The following is a 15547-nucleotide window of genomic DNA, read 5'->3' on the forward strand; positions in this document are numbered from 1 at the left end:
GAAATAATACCGTCAAACTCAGGGTTTATTTATAAAAACACGGTAATGGGGGGGAGCAGGAAAAGGGGCTGAGCTGGACCCAAGGAAAGAAACAATAAGTATTCAAAACACCCCTAAGCTAGACTAGCCTATTTCAACGACAGCTAACTAACTAACCAAAATACAGTGGGTGGTCCGCCCAGTTCTAACTAGTGTATTTAACAAAGTTTACCTACGGGTAGTGTATGCCCATGGGCGACTTGTCTTGGTTTCCCCCTTTTCCCACCAGCAACAAACAAACACCATAACCAAAACAATACTCACAGGTGATGACAAAGTGCTATGGAGGTGCTCAAACAAAAGAGAGGTTAATTAATACACAGAGAGCGCGTGCAAAACAGAGGTCTACAAACATGGCATTTACAAAGAGATTGAGCTAGAAATCTATATAGAACAGAGATCTACCAACATGGCATTACAAAAAGATTGAGCTACTGAAATCTATCAAGAGCAGAGATCTACCAACATGGCATTACAAAGATTGAGCTCTAGAGCAAACAAATGATGGGGTTTTTAAACCATGGGGAAGGAACTATGATAGGGTAGGAAACAGGAGGAGGTGTGTCTTCTGATTGATGGGTTGATTGTTGACTGATTGGGGAGTAATGATTTTCACCTGTGAGGGGAGAAGGAGAGAAAAGAAACACACACAGGATACACACAGACACAGGATACCTGTATCCGTAACACCTAGAGACAGTAGATCTAGCTGTTCTGTCATAATATAATAGAGATAGTAGATCTAGCTCGTCTGTCATAATTTAATAGAGACAGTAGATCTAGCTGGTCTGTCATAATATAATAGAGACAGTAGATCTAGAAGGTCTGTCATATTATAATAGAGACCTAGAGACAGTAGATCTAGCTGTTCTGTCAGTAGATCTAGCAGGTCTGTCTTATTATAATAGAGACCTATAGACAGTAGATCTAGCTGGTCTGTCATAATATAATAGAGACAGGAGAAATAGCTGGTCTGTCATAATATAATAGAAATAGTAGATCTAGCTGGTCTGTCATAATTTAATAGAGACACTAGATCAAGCTGGTCTAACATAATATAATAGAGACAGTAGATCTAGCTGGTCTGTCATAATGTAATAGAGACATTAGATCTAGTAGGTCTGTCATATTATAATAGAGACCTAGAGACAGTAGATCTAGCTGTTCTGTCATAATATAATAGCGATAGTAGATCTAGCTGGTCTGTCATAATTTAATAGAGACACTAGATCTAGCTGGTCTGTCATAATATAATAGAGACAGTAGATCTAGCTGGTCTGTCATAATACAATAGAGACAGCAGATATAGCTGGTCTGTCATAATATAATAGAGATGGTAGATCTAGCTAGTCTGTCATAATATAATAGAGACATAATATCTCACTGGTCTGTCATAATTTAATAGAGACACTAGATCTAGCTGGTCTGTCATAATATAATAAAGAGACAGTAGATCTAGCTGGTGTGTCATAATACAATAGAGACAGCAGATATAGCTGGTCTGTCATAATTTAATAGAGACAGTAGATCTAGCTGTTCTGTTATAATATAATAGAGACAGTAGATCTAGCTGGTCTGTCATAATATAACAGAGACAGTAGATCTAGCTGGTATGTCATAATATAATAGAGACAGGATATATCTCTGGTCTGTCATAATATAATAGAGACACTAGATCTAGCTGGTCTGTCATAATATAATAGAGACAGTAGATCTAGCTGGTCTGTCATAATACAATAGAGACAGCAGATATAGCTGGTCTGTCATAATTTAATAGAGACAGCAGATCTAGCTGGTCTGTCATAATATAATAGAGACAGTAGATCTAGCTGGTCTGTCATAATATAATAGAGACAGTAGATCTAGCAGGTCTGTCTTATTATAATAGAGACCTAGAGACAGTAGATCTAGCTGTTCTGTTATAATATAATAGAGACAGTAGATCTAGCTGGTCTGTCATAATATAACAGAGACAGTAGATCTAGCTGGTATGTCATAATATATTATAGAGACAGGAGATATAGCTGGTCTGTCATAATATAATAGAGACAGTAAATCTAGCTGGTCTGTTATAATTTAATAGAGACAGCAGATCTAGCTGGTCTGTCATAATATAATAGAGGCAGTAGATCTAGCTGGTCTGTCATAATATAATAGAGACAGTAGATCTAGCTGGTCTGTCATAATATAATAGAGACAGGAGAAATAGCTGTTCTGTCATAATATAATAGAGACAGTAAATCTAGCTGGTCTGTCATAATTTAATAGAGACAGCAGATCTAGCTGGTCTGTCATAATAAAACAGAGACAACAGATATAGCTGGTCTGTTATAATATAATAGAGATAGTAGATCTAGCTGGTCTGTCATAATATAATAGAGACCTAGAGACAGTAGATCTAGCTGTTCTGTCATAATACAATAGACACAGTAGATCTAGCTGGTCTGTCATAATTTAACAGAGGCAGTAGATCTAGCTGGTCTGTCATAATATAATAGAGACAGGAAATCTAGCTGGTCTGTCATAATTTAATAGAGACAGCAGATCTAGCTGGTCTCTCATAATATAATAGAGACAGTAGATCTAGCTGGTCTGTCATAATATAATAGAGACAGGAGATATAGCTGGTCTGTCATAATATAATAGAGACAGTAAATCTAGCTGGTCTGTCATAATATAATAGAGACAGTAGATCTAGCTGGTCTGTCATAATATAACAGAGACAGTAGATCTAGCTGGTATGTCATAATATAATAGAGACAGGATATATCTCTGGTCTGTCATAATATAATAGAGACACTAGATCTAGCTGGTCTGTCATAATATAATAGAGACAGTAGATCTAGCTGGTCTGTCATAATACAATAGAGACAGCAGATATAGCTGGTCTGTCATAATTTAATAGAGACAGCAGATCTAGCTGGTCTGTCATAATATAATAGAGACAGTAGATCTAGCTGGTCTGTCATAATATAATAGAGACAGTAGATCTAGCAGGTCTGTCTTATTATAATAGAGACCTAGAGACAGTAGATCTAGCTGTTCTGTTATAATATAATAGAGACAGTAGATCTAGCTGGTCTGTCATAATATAACAGAGACAGTAGATCTAGCTGGTTTGTCATAATATAATAGAGACAGGAGATATAGCTGGTCTGTCATAATATAATAGAGACAGTAAATCTAGCTGGTCTGTTATAATTTAATAGAGACAGCAGATCTAGCTGGTCTGTCATAATATAATAGAGACAGTAGATCTAGCTGGTCTGTCATAATATAATAGAGACAGTAGATCTAGCTGGTCTGTCATAATATAATAGAGACAGGAGAAATAGCTGGTCTGTCATAATATAATAGAGACAGTAAATCTAGCTGGTCTGTCATAATTTAATAGAGACAGCAGATCTAGCTGGTCTGTCATAATAAAACAGAGACAACAGATATAGCTGGTCTGTTATAATATAATAGAGATAGTAGATCTAGCTGGTCTGTCATAATATAATAGAGACCTAGAGACAGTAGATCTAGCTGTTCTGTCATAATACAATAGACACAGTAGATCTAGCTGGTCTGTCATAATTTAACAGAGGCAGTATATCTCGCTGGTCTGTCATCATATAATAGAGACAGTATATCTAGCTGGTCTGTCATAGTATAATAGAGACAGTAGATCTAGCTGGTCTGTCATAATATAATAGAGACAGGAAATCTAGCTGGTCTGTCATAATTTAATAGAGACAGCAGATCTAGCTGGTCTCTCATAATATAATAGAGACAGTAGATCTAGCTGGTCTGTCATAATATAATAGAGACAGGAGATATAGCTGGTCTGTCATAATATAATAGAGACAGTAAATCTAGCTGGTCTGTCATAATTTAATAGAGACAGCAGATCTAGCTGGTCTGTCATAATATAATAGAGACAGTAGATCTAGCTGGTCTGTCATAAAATAATAGAGACAGTAGATCTAGCTGGTCTGTCATAATATAATAGAGACAGTAGATCTAGTAGGTCTGTCATATTATAATGGAGACCTAGAGACAGTAGATCTAGCTGTTCTGTCATAATATAATAGAGATAGTAGATCTAGCTCGTCTGTCATAATTTAATAGAGACAGTAGATCTAGCTGGTCTGTCATAAGATAATAGAGACAGTAGATCTAGAAGGTCTGTCATATTATAATAGAGACCTAGAGACAGTAGATCTAGCTGTTCTGTCATAATATAATAGAAATAGTAGATCTAGCTGGTCTGTCATAATTTAATAGAGACACTAGATCTAGCTGGTCTGTCATAATATAATAGAGACAGTAGATCTAGATGGTCTGTCATAATACAATAGAGACAGCAGATATAGTTGGTCTGTCATAATTTAATAGAGACAGCAGATCTAGCTTGTCTGTCATAATATAATAGAGACAGTAGATCTAGCTGGTCTGTCATAATATAATAGAGACAGCAGATCTAGCTGGTCTGTCATAATATAATAGAGACAGTAGATCTAGCTGGTCTGTCATAATATAATAGAGACAGTAGATCTAGAAGGTCTGTCATATTATAATAGAGACCTAGAGACAGTAGATCTAGCTGTTCTGTCATAATATAATAGAGATAGTAGATCTAGCTGGTCTGTCATAATTTAACAGAGACAGCAGATCTAGCTGGTCTGTCATAATATAATAGAGACAGTAGATCTAGCTGGTCTGTCATAATATAAAAGAGACAGTAGATCTAGCAGGTCTGTCATATTATAATAGAGACCTAGAGACAGTAGATCTAGCTGTTCTGTTATAATATAATAGAGACAGTAGATCTAGCTGGTCTGTCATAATATAATAGAGACAGTAGATCTAGCTGGTCTGTCATAATATAATAGCGACAGCAGATCTAGCTGGTCTGTCATAATATAATAGAGACAGTAGATCTAGCAGGTCTGTCATATCATAATAGAGACCTAGAGACAGTAGATCTAGCTGGTCTGTTATAATATAATAGAGACAGTAGATCTAGCTGGTCTGTCATAATATAATAGAGACAGTAGATCTAGCAGGTCTGTCATATTATAATAGAGACCTAGAGACAGTAGATCTAGCTGTTCTGTCATAATATAATAGAGAAAGTAGATCTAGCTGGTCTGTCATAATTTAATAGAGACACTAGATCTAGCTGGTCTGTCATAATATAATAGATACAGTAGATCTAGCTGGTCTGTCATAATACAATAGAGACAGCAGATATAGCTGGTCTGTCATAATATAATAGAGATGGTAGATCTAGCTAGTCTGTCATAATATAATAGAGACAGTAGATCTAGCTGGTCTGTCATAATATAACAGAGACAGTAGATCTAGTTGGTCTGTCATAATATAATAGAGACAGTAGATCTAGCTGGTCTGTCATAATGTAACAGAGACAGTAGATGTAGTTGGTCTGTCATAATATAATAGAGACAGTAGATCTAGCTGGTCTGTCATAATATAATTGAGACAGTAAATCTAGCTGGTCTGTCATAATTTAATAGAGACAGCAGATCTAGCTGGTCTTTCATAATAAAACAGAGACAACAGATATAGCTGGTCTGTTATAATATAATAGAGATAGTAGATCTAGCTGGTCTGTCATAATATAATAGAGACCTAGAGACAGTAGATCTAGTTGTTCTGTCATAATACAATAGACACAGTAGATCTAGCTGGTCTGTCATAATTTAACAGAGGCAGTATATCTCGCTGGTCTGTCATAATATAATAGAGACAGTAGATATAGCTGGTCTGTCATAATATAATAGAGACAGTATATCTAGCTGGTCTGTCATAGTATAATAGAGACAGTAGATATAGCTGGTCTGTCATAATATAATAGAGACAGGAGATCTAGCTAGTCTGTTATAATTTAATAGAGACAGCAGATCTAGCTGGTCTGTCATAATATAATAGAGACAGGAGATATAGCTGGTCTGTCATAATATAATAGAGACAGTATATCTAGCTGGTCTGTCATAATATAATAGAGACAGTAGATCTAGAAGGTCTGTCATATTATAATAGAGACCTAGAGACAGTAGATCTAGCTGTTCTGTCATAATATAATAGAGATAGTAGATCTAGCTGGTCTGTCATAATTTAATAGAGAAACTAGATCTAGCTGGTCTGTCATAATATAATAGAGACAGTAGATCTAGCTGGTCTGTCATAATATAATAGAGACAGTAGATCTAGCTGGTCTGTCATAACATAATAGAGACAGCAGATCTAGCTGGTCTGTCATAATATAATAGAGACAGTAGATCTAGCTGGTCTGTCATAATATAATAGAGACAGTAGATCTAGTAGGTCTGTCATATTATAATAGAGACCTAGAGACAGTAGATCTAGCTCGTCTGTCATAATTTAATAGCGACAGCAGATCTAGCTGGTCTGTCATAATATAATAGAGACAGTAGATCTAGCTGGTCTGTCATAAAATAATAGAGACAGTAGATCTAGCAGGTCTGTGATATTATAATAGAGACCTAGAGACAGTAGATCTAGCTGTTCTGTTATAATATAATAGAGACAGTAGATCTAGCTGGTCTGTCATAATATAACAGAGACAGTAGATCTAGCTGGTATGTCATAATATAATAGAGACAGGAGATATAGCTGGTCTGTCATAATATAATAGAGACAGTAAATCTAGCTGGTCTGTTATAATTTAATAGAGACAGCAGATCTAGCTGGTCTGTCATAATATAATAGAGACAGTAGATCTAGCTGGTCTGTCATAATATAATAGAGACTTTAGATCTAGCTGGTCTGTCATAATATAATAGAGACAGGAGAAATAGCTGGTCTGTCATAATATAATAGAGACAGTAAATCTATCTGGTCTGTCATAATTTAATAGAGACAGCAGATCTAGCTGGTCTGTCATAATAAAACAGAGACAACAGATATAGCTGGTCTGTTATAATATAATAGAGATAGTAGATCTAGCTGGTCTGTCATAATATAATAGAGACCTAGAGACAGTAGATCTAGCTGTTCTGTCATAATACAATAGACACAGTAGATCTAGCTGGTCTGTCATAATATAATAGAGACAGGAGATATAGCTGGTCTGTCATAATTTAATAGAGACAGCAGATCTAGCTGGTCTGTCATAATATAATAGAGACAGTAGATCTAGCTGGTCTGTCATAAAATAATAGAGACAGTAGATCTAGCTGGTCTGTCATAATATAATAGAGACAGGAGATCTAGTAGGTCTGTCATATTATAATAGAGACCTAGGGACAGTAGATATAGCTGTTCTGTCATAATATAATAGAGATAGTAGATCTAGCTCGTCTGTCATAATTTAATAGAGACAGTAGATCTAGCTGGTCTGTCATAATATAATAGAGACAGTAGATCTAGAAGGTCTGTCATATTATAATAGAGAACTAGAGACAGTAGATCTAGCTGTTCTGTCATAATATTATAGAAATAGTAGATCTAGCTGGTCTGTCATAATTTAATAGAGACACTAGATCTAGCTGGTCTGTCATAATATAATAGAGACAGTAGATCTAGATGGTCTGTCATAATACAATAGAGACAGCAGATATAGCTGGTCTGTCATAATTTAATAGAGACAGCAGATCTAGCTGGTCTGTCATAATATAATAGAGACAGTAGATCTAGCTGGTCTGTCATAATATATTAGAGACAGCAGATCTAGCTGGTCTGTCATAATATAATAGAGACAGTAGATCTAGCTGATCTGTCATAATATAATAGAGACAGTAGATCTAGTAGGTCTGTCATATTATAATAGAGACCTAGAGACAGTAGATCTAGCTGGTCTGTCATCATTTAATAGAGACAGCAGATCTAGCTGGTCTGTCATAATATAATAGAGACAGTAGATCTAGCTGGTCTGTCATAATATAATAGAGACAGTAGATCTAGAAGGTCTGTCATATTATCATAGAGACCTAGAGACAGTAGATCTAGCTGTTCTGTCATAATATAATAGAGATAGTAGATCTAGCTGGTCTGTCATAATTTAACAGAGACACTAGATCTAGCTGGTCTGTCATAATATAATAGAGACAGGAGATCTAGCTGGTCTGTCATAATTTAATAGAGACAGCAGATCTAGCTGGTCTGTCATAATATAATAGAGACAGTATATATAGCTGGTCTGTCATAATATAATAGAGACAGGAGATATAGCTGGTCTGTCATAATTTAATAGAGACAGTATATCTAGCTGGTCTGTCAAAATATAATTGAGACAGTAGATCTAGCTGGTCTGTCATAATATAATAGAGACGGTAAATCTAGCTGGTCTGTCATAATTTAATAGAGACAGCAGATCTAGCTGGTCTGTCATAATATAATAGAGACAGTAGATCTAGCTGGTCTTTCACAATATAATAGAGACAGTAGATCTAGCTGGTCTGTCATAATATAATAGAAACAGTAGATCTAGCAGGTCTATCATATTATAATAGAGACCTAGAGAGTAGATCTAGCTGTTCTGTCATAATATAATAGAGATAGTAGATCTAGCTGGTCTGTCATAATTTAATAGAGACAGCAGATCTAGCTGGTCTGTCATAATATAATAGAGACAGTAGATCTAGCTGGTCTGTCATAATATAATAGAGACAGTAGATCTAGCAGGTCTGTCATATTATAATAGAGACCTAGAGACAGTAGATATAGCTGTTCTGTCATAATATAATAGAGATAGTAGATCTAGCTGTTCTGTCATAATACAATAGAGACAGTAGATCTAGCTGGTCTGTCATAATTTAACAGAGGCAGTATATCTCGCTGGTCTGTCATAATATAATAGAGACAGTAGATCTAGCTGGTCTGTCATAATATAATAGAGACAGTATATATAGCTGGTCTGTCATAGTATAATAGAGACAGTAGATTTAGCTGGTCTTTCATAATATAATAGAGACAGGAGATCTAGCTGGTCTGTCATAATTTAATAGAGACAGCAGATCTAGCTTATCTGTCATAATATAATAGAGACAGCAGATCTAGCTGGTCTGTCATAATATAATAGAGACAGTATATCTAGCTGGTCTGTCATAATATAATAGAGACAGTAGATCTAGCTGGTCTGTCATAATATTATAGAGACAGTAAATCTAGCTGGTCTGTCATAATTTAATAGAGACAGGAGATATAGCTGGTCTGTCATAATATAATAGAGACAGTAGATCTAGCTGGTCTGTCATAATATTATAGAGACAGTAAATCTAGCTGGTCTGTCATAATTTAATAGAGAAAGCAGATCTAGCTGGTCTGTCATAATATAATAGAGACAGTAGATCTAGCTGGTCTGTCATAATAAAATAGAGACAGTAGATCTAGCTGGTCTGTCATAATATAATAGAGACAGTAGATCTAGCAGGTCTGTCATATTATAATAGAGACCTAGAGACAGTAGATCTAGCTGTTCTGTTATAATATAATAGAGACAATAGATCTAGCTGGTCTGTCATAATATAATAGAGACAGTAGATCTAGCTGGTCTGTCATAATATAATATTGACAGTATATCTAGCTGGTCTGTCATAGTATAATAGAGACAGTAGATCTAGCTGGTCTGTCATAATATAATAGAGACATTAAATCTAGCTGGTCTGTCATAATTTAATAGAGACAGCAGATCTAGCTGGTCTTTCATAATATAATAGAGACAGTAGATCTAGCTGGTCTGTCATAATATAATAGAGACAGTATATCTAGCTGGTCTGTCATAATATAATAGAGACAGGAGATATAGCTGGTCTGTCATAATATAATAGAGACAGTAGATCTAGCTGGTCTGTCATAAAATAATAGAGACAGTAAATCTAGCTGGTCTGTCATAATTTAATAGAGACAGCAGATCTAGCTGGTCTGTCATAATAAAATAGAGACAGCAGATATAGCTGGTCTGTTATAATATAATAGAGATAGTAGATCTAGCTGGTCTGTCATAATATAATAGAGACCTAGAGACAGTACATCTAGCTGTTCTGTCATAATACAATAGAGACAGTAGATCTAGCTGGTCTGTCATAATTTAACAGAGGCAGTATATCTCGCTGGTCTGTCATAATATAATAGAGATAGTAGATCTAGCTGGTCTGTCATAAGATAATAGAGACAGTATATCTAGCTGGTCTGTCATAGTATAATAGAGACAGTAGATCTAGCTGGTCTGTCATAATATAATAGAGACAGTATATCTAGCTGGTCTGTCATAATATAATAGAGACAGGAGATCTAGCTGGTCTGTCATAATATAATAGAGACAGTAGATCTAGCTGGTCTGTCATAATATAATAGAGACAGGAGATATACCTGGTCTGTCAAAATATAATAGAGACAGTATATCTAGCTGGTCTGTCAAAATATAATAGAGACAGTAGATCTAGCTGGTCTGTCATAATATAATAGAGACAGGAGATATAGCTGGTCTGTCATAATATAATAGAGACGGTCAATCTAGCTGGTCTGTCATAATTTAATAGAGACTGCAGATCTAGCTGGTCTGTCATAATATAGTAGATACAGTAGATCTAGCTGGTCTGTCATAATATAATAGAGACAGTAGATCTAGCTGGTCTGTCATAATATCATAGAGACAGTAGATCTAGCAGGTCTGTCATATTATAATAGAGACCTAGAGACAGTAGATCTAGCTGTTCTGTCATAATATAATAGAGATAGTAGATCTAGCTGGTCTGTCATAATTTAATAGAGACAGCAGATCTAGCTGATCTGTCATAATATAATAGAGACAGTAGATCTAGCTGGTCTGTCATAATATAATAGAGATAGTAGATCTAGCTGGTCTGTCATAATTTAATAGAGACACTAGATCTAGCTGGTCTTTCATAATATAATAGAGACAGTAGATCTAGCTGGTCTGTCATAATACAATAGAGTCAGCAGATATAGCTGGTCTGTCATAATATAATAGAGATAGTAGATCTAGCTAGTCTGTCATAATATAATGGAGACAGTAGATCTAGCTGGTCTGTCATAAGATAATAGAGACAGGAGATCTAGCTGGTCTGTCATATTTTAACAGAGGCAATAGATCTAGCTGGTCTGTCATAATATAATAGAGACAGTAGATCTAGCTGGTCTGTCATAATAAAATAGAGACAGCAGATATAGCTGGTCTGTTATAATATAATGGAGATAGTAGATCTAGCTGGTCTGTCATAATATAATAGACACCTAGAGACAGTAGATCTAGCTGTTCTGTCATAATACAATAGAGACAGTAGATCTAGCTGGTCTGTCATAATTTAACAGAGGCAGTATATCTCGCTGGTCGGTCATAATATAATAGAGACAGTAGATCTAGCTGGTCTGTCATAATTTAACAGAGGCAGTAGATCTAGCTGTTCTGTCATAATATAATAGAGACAGTAGATCTAGCTGGTCTGTCATAATATAATAAAGACAGTAGATCTAGCTGGTCTTTCATAATATAATAGAAACAGTATATCTAGCTGGTCTGTCATAGTATAATAGAGACAGTAGATATAGCTGGTCTGTCATAATATAATAGAGACAGGAGATCTAGCTGTTCTGTCATAATACAATAGCGACAGTAGATCTAGCTGGTCTGTCATAATTTAACAGAGGCAGTATATCTCGCTTGTCTGTCATAATATAATAGAGACAGTAGATCTAGCTGGTCTGTCATAATATAATAGAGACAGGAGATCTAGCTGGTCTGTCATAATATAACAGAGGCAATAGATCTAGCTGGTCTGTCATAATATAACAGAGGCAATAGATCTAGCTGGTCTGTCATAATATAATAGAGACAGTAGATCTAGCTGGTCTGTCATAATAAAATAGAGACAGCAGATATAGCTGGTCTGTTATAATATAATAGAGATAGTAGATCTAGCTGGTCTGTCATAATATAATAGAGACCTAGAGACAGTAGATCTAGCTGTTCTGTCATAATACAATAGAGACAGTAGATCTAGCTGGTCTGTCATAATTTAACAGAGGCAGTATATCTCGCTGGTCTGTCATAATATAATAGAGACAGTAGATCTAGCTGGTCTGTCATAATATAATAGAGACAGGAGATCTAGCTGGTCTGTCATAATTTAATAGAGACAGCAGATATAGCTGGTCTGTTATAATATAATAAATGATAGTAGATCTAGCTGGTCTGTCATAATATAATAGAGACCTATAGACAGTAGATCTAGCTGTTCTGTCATAATACAATAGAGACAGTAGATCTAGCTGGTCTGTCATAATTTAACAGAGGCAGTATATCTCGCTGGTCTGTCATAATATAATAGAGACAGTAGATCTAGCTGGTCTGTCATAATATAATAGAGACAGTATATCTAGCTGGTCTGTCATAGTATAATAGAGACAGTAGATATAGCTGGTCTGTCATAATATAATAGAGACAGGAGATCTAGCTGTTCTGTCATAATACAATAGAGACCATAGATCTAGCTGGTCTGTCATAATTTAACAGAGGCAGTATATCTCGCTAGTCTGTCATAATATAATAGAGACAGTAGATCTAGCTGGTCTGTCATAATATAATAGAGACAGTCTATCTAGCTGGTCTGTCATAGTATAATCGAGACAGTAGATCTAGCTGGTCTGTCATAATATAATAGAGACGGGAGATCTAGCTGGCCTGTCATAATTTAATAGAGACAGCAGATCTAGCAGGTCTGTCATAATATAATAGAGACAGTAGATCTAGCTGGTCTGTCATAATATAATAGAGACAGTAGATCTAGCTGGTCTGTCATAATATAATAGAGACAATAGATCTAGCTGGTCTTTCATAATATAATAGAGACAGTATATCTAGCTGGTCTGTCATAGTATAATAGAGACAGTAGATATAGCTGGTCTGTCATAATATAATAGAGACAGGAGATCTAGCTGGTCTGTCATAATTTAATAGAGACAGCAGATATAGCTGGTCTGTTGTAATATAATAGAGATAGTAGATCTAGCTGGTCTGTCATAATATAATAGAGACCTAGAGACAGTAGATCTAGCTGTTCTGTCATAATACAATAGAGACAGTAGATCTAGCTGGTCTGTCATAATTTAACAGAGGCAGTATATCTCGCTGGTCTGTCATAATATAATAGAGACAGTAGATCTAGCTGGTCTGTCGTAATATAATAGAGACAGTATATCTAGCTGGTCTGTCATAGTATAATAGAGACAGTAGATATAGCTGGTCTGTCATAATATAATAGAGACAGGAGATCTAGCTATTCTGTCATAATACAATAGAGACCATAGATCTAGCTGGTCTGTCATAATTTAACAGAGGCAGTATATCTCGCTGGTCTGTCATAATATAATAGAGACAGTAGATCTAGCTGGTCTGTCATAATATAATATAGACAGTAGATCTAGCTGGTCTGTCATAGTATAATAGAGACAGTAGATATAGCTTGACTGTCATAATATAATAGAGACAGGAGATCTAGCTGTTCTGTCATAATACAATAGAGACAGTAGATCTAGCTGGTCTGTCATAATTTAACAGAGGCAGTATATCTCGCTGGTCTGTCATAATATAATAGAGACAGTAGATCTAGCTGGTCTGTCATAATATAATAGAGACAGTATATATAGCTGGTCTGTCATAGTATAATAGAGACAGTAGATCTAGCTGGTCTGTCATAACATAATAGAGACAGGAGATCTAGCTGTTCTGTCATAATTTAATAGAGACAGCAGATCTAGCTGGTCTTTCATAATATAATAGAGACAGTAGATCTAGCTGGTCTGTCATAATATAAAAGAGACAGTATATCCAGCTGGTCTGTCATAATATAATAGAGACAGTAGATCTAGCAGGTCTGTCATATTATAATAGAGACCTAGAGACAGTAGATCTAGCTGGTCTGTCATAATATAATAGAGACAGGAGAAATAGCTGGTCTGTCATAATATAATAGAGACAGTAAATCTATCTGGTCTGTCATAATTTAATAGAGACAGCAGATCTAGCTGGTCTGTCATAATAAAACAGAGACAACAGATATAGCTGGTCTGTTATAATATAATAGAGATAGTAGATCTAGCTGGTCTGTCATCATTTAATAGAGACAGCAGATCTAGCTGGTCTGTCATAATATAATAGAGACAGTAGATCTAGCTGGTCTGTCATAATATAATAGAGACAGTAGATCTAGAAGGTCTGTCATATTATCATAGAGACCTAGAGACAGTAGATCTAGCTGTTCTGTCATAATATAATAGAGATAGTAGATCTAGCTGGTCTGTCATAATTTAACAGAGACACTAGATCTAGCTGGTCTGTCATAATATAATAGAGACAGTAGATCTAGCTGGTCTGTCATAATACAATAGAGACAGCAGATATAGCTGGTCTGTCATAATTTAATAGAGACAGCAGATCTAGCTGGTCTGTCATAATATAATAGAGACAGTAGATCTAGCTGGTCTGTCATAATATAAAAGAGACAGTAGATCTAGCAGGTCTGTCATATTATAATAGAGACCTAGAGACAGTAGATCTAGCTGTTCTGTTATAATATAATAGAGACAGTAGATCTAGCTGGTCTGTCATAATATAATAGAGACAGTAGATCTAGCTGGTCTGTCATAATATAATAGAGACAGCAGATCTAGCTGGTCTGTCATAATATAATAGAGACAGTAGATCTAGCTGGTCTGTCATAATATAATAGAGACAGTAGATCTAGTAGGTCTGTCATATTATAATAGAGACCTAGAGACAGTAGATCTAGCTGGTCTGTCATAATTTAATAGAGACAGCAGATCTAGCTGGTCTGTCATAATATAATAGAGACAGTAGATCTAGCTGGTCTGTCATAATATAATAGAGACAGTAGATCTAGAAGGTCTGTCATATTATCATAGAGACCTAGAGACAGTAGATCTAGCTGTTCTGTCATAATATAATAGAGATAGTAGATCTAGCTGGTCTGTCATAATATAATAGAGACAGTATATATAGCTGGTCTGTCATAGTATAATAGAGACAGTAGATCTAGCTGGTCTGTCATAACATAATAGAGACAGGAGATCTAGCTGTTCTGTCATAATTTAATAGAGACAGCAGATCTAGCTGGTCTTTCATAATATAATAGAGACAGTAGATCTAGCTGGTCTGTCATAATATAAAAGAGACAGTATATCCAGCTGGTCTGTCATAATATAATAGAGACAGTAGATCTAGCAGGTCTGTCATATTATAATAGAGACCTAGAGACAGTAGATCTAGCTGGTCTGTCATAATATAATAGAGACAGGAGAAATAGCTGGTCTGTCATAATATAATAGAGACAGTAAATCTATCTGGTCTGTCATAATTTAATAGAGACAGCAGATCTAGCTGGTCTGTCATAATAAAACAGAGACAACAGATATAGCTGGTCTGTTATAATATAATAGAGATAGTAGATCTAGCTGGTCTGTCATAATATAATAGAGACCTAGAGACAGTAGATCTAGCTGT

Source organism: Oncorhynchus clarkii, chromosome 29 (genome assembly GCF_045791955.1).
Source record: "Oncorhynchus clarkii lewisi isolate Uvic-CL-2024 chromosome 29, UVic_Ocla_1.0, whole genome shotgun sequence".
Lineage (NCBI taxonomy): Eukaryota > Metazoa > Chordata > Actinopteri > Salmoniformes > Salmonidae > Oncorhynchus > Oncorhynchus clarkii.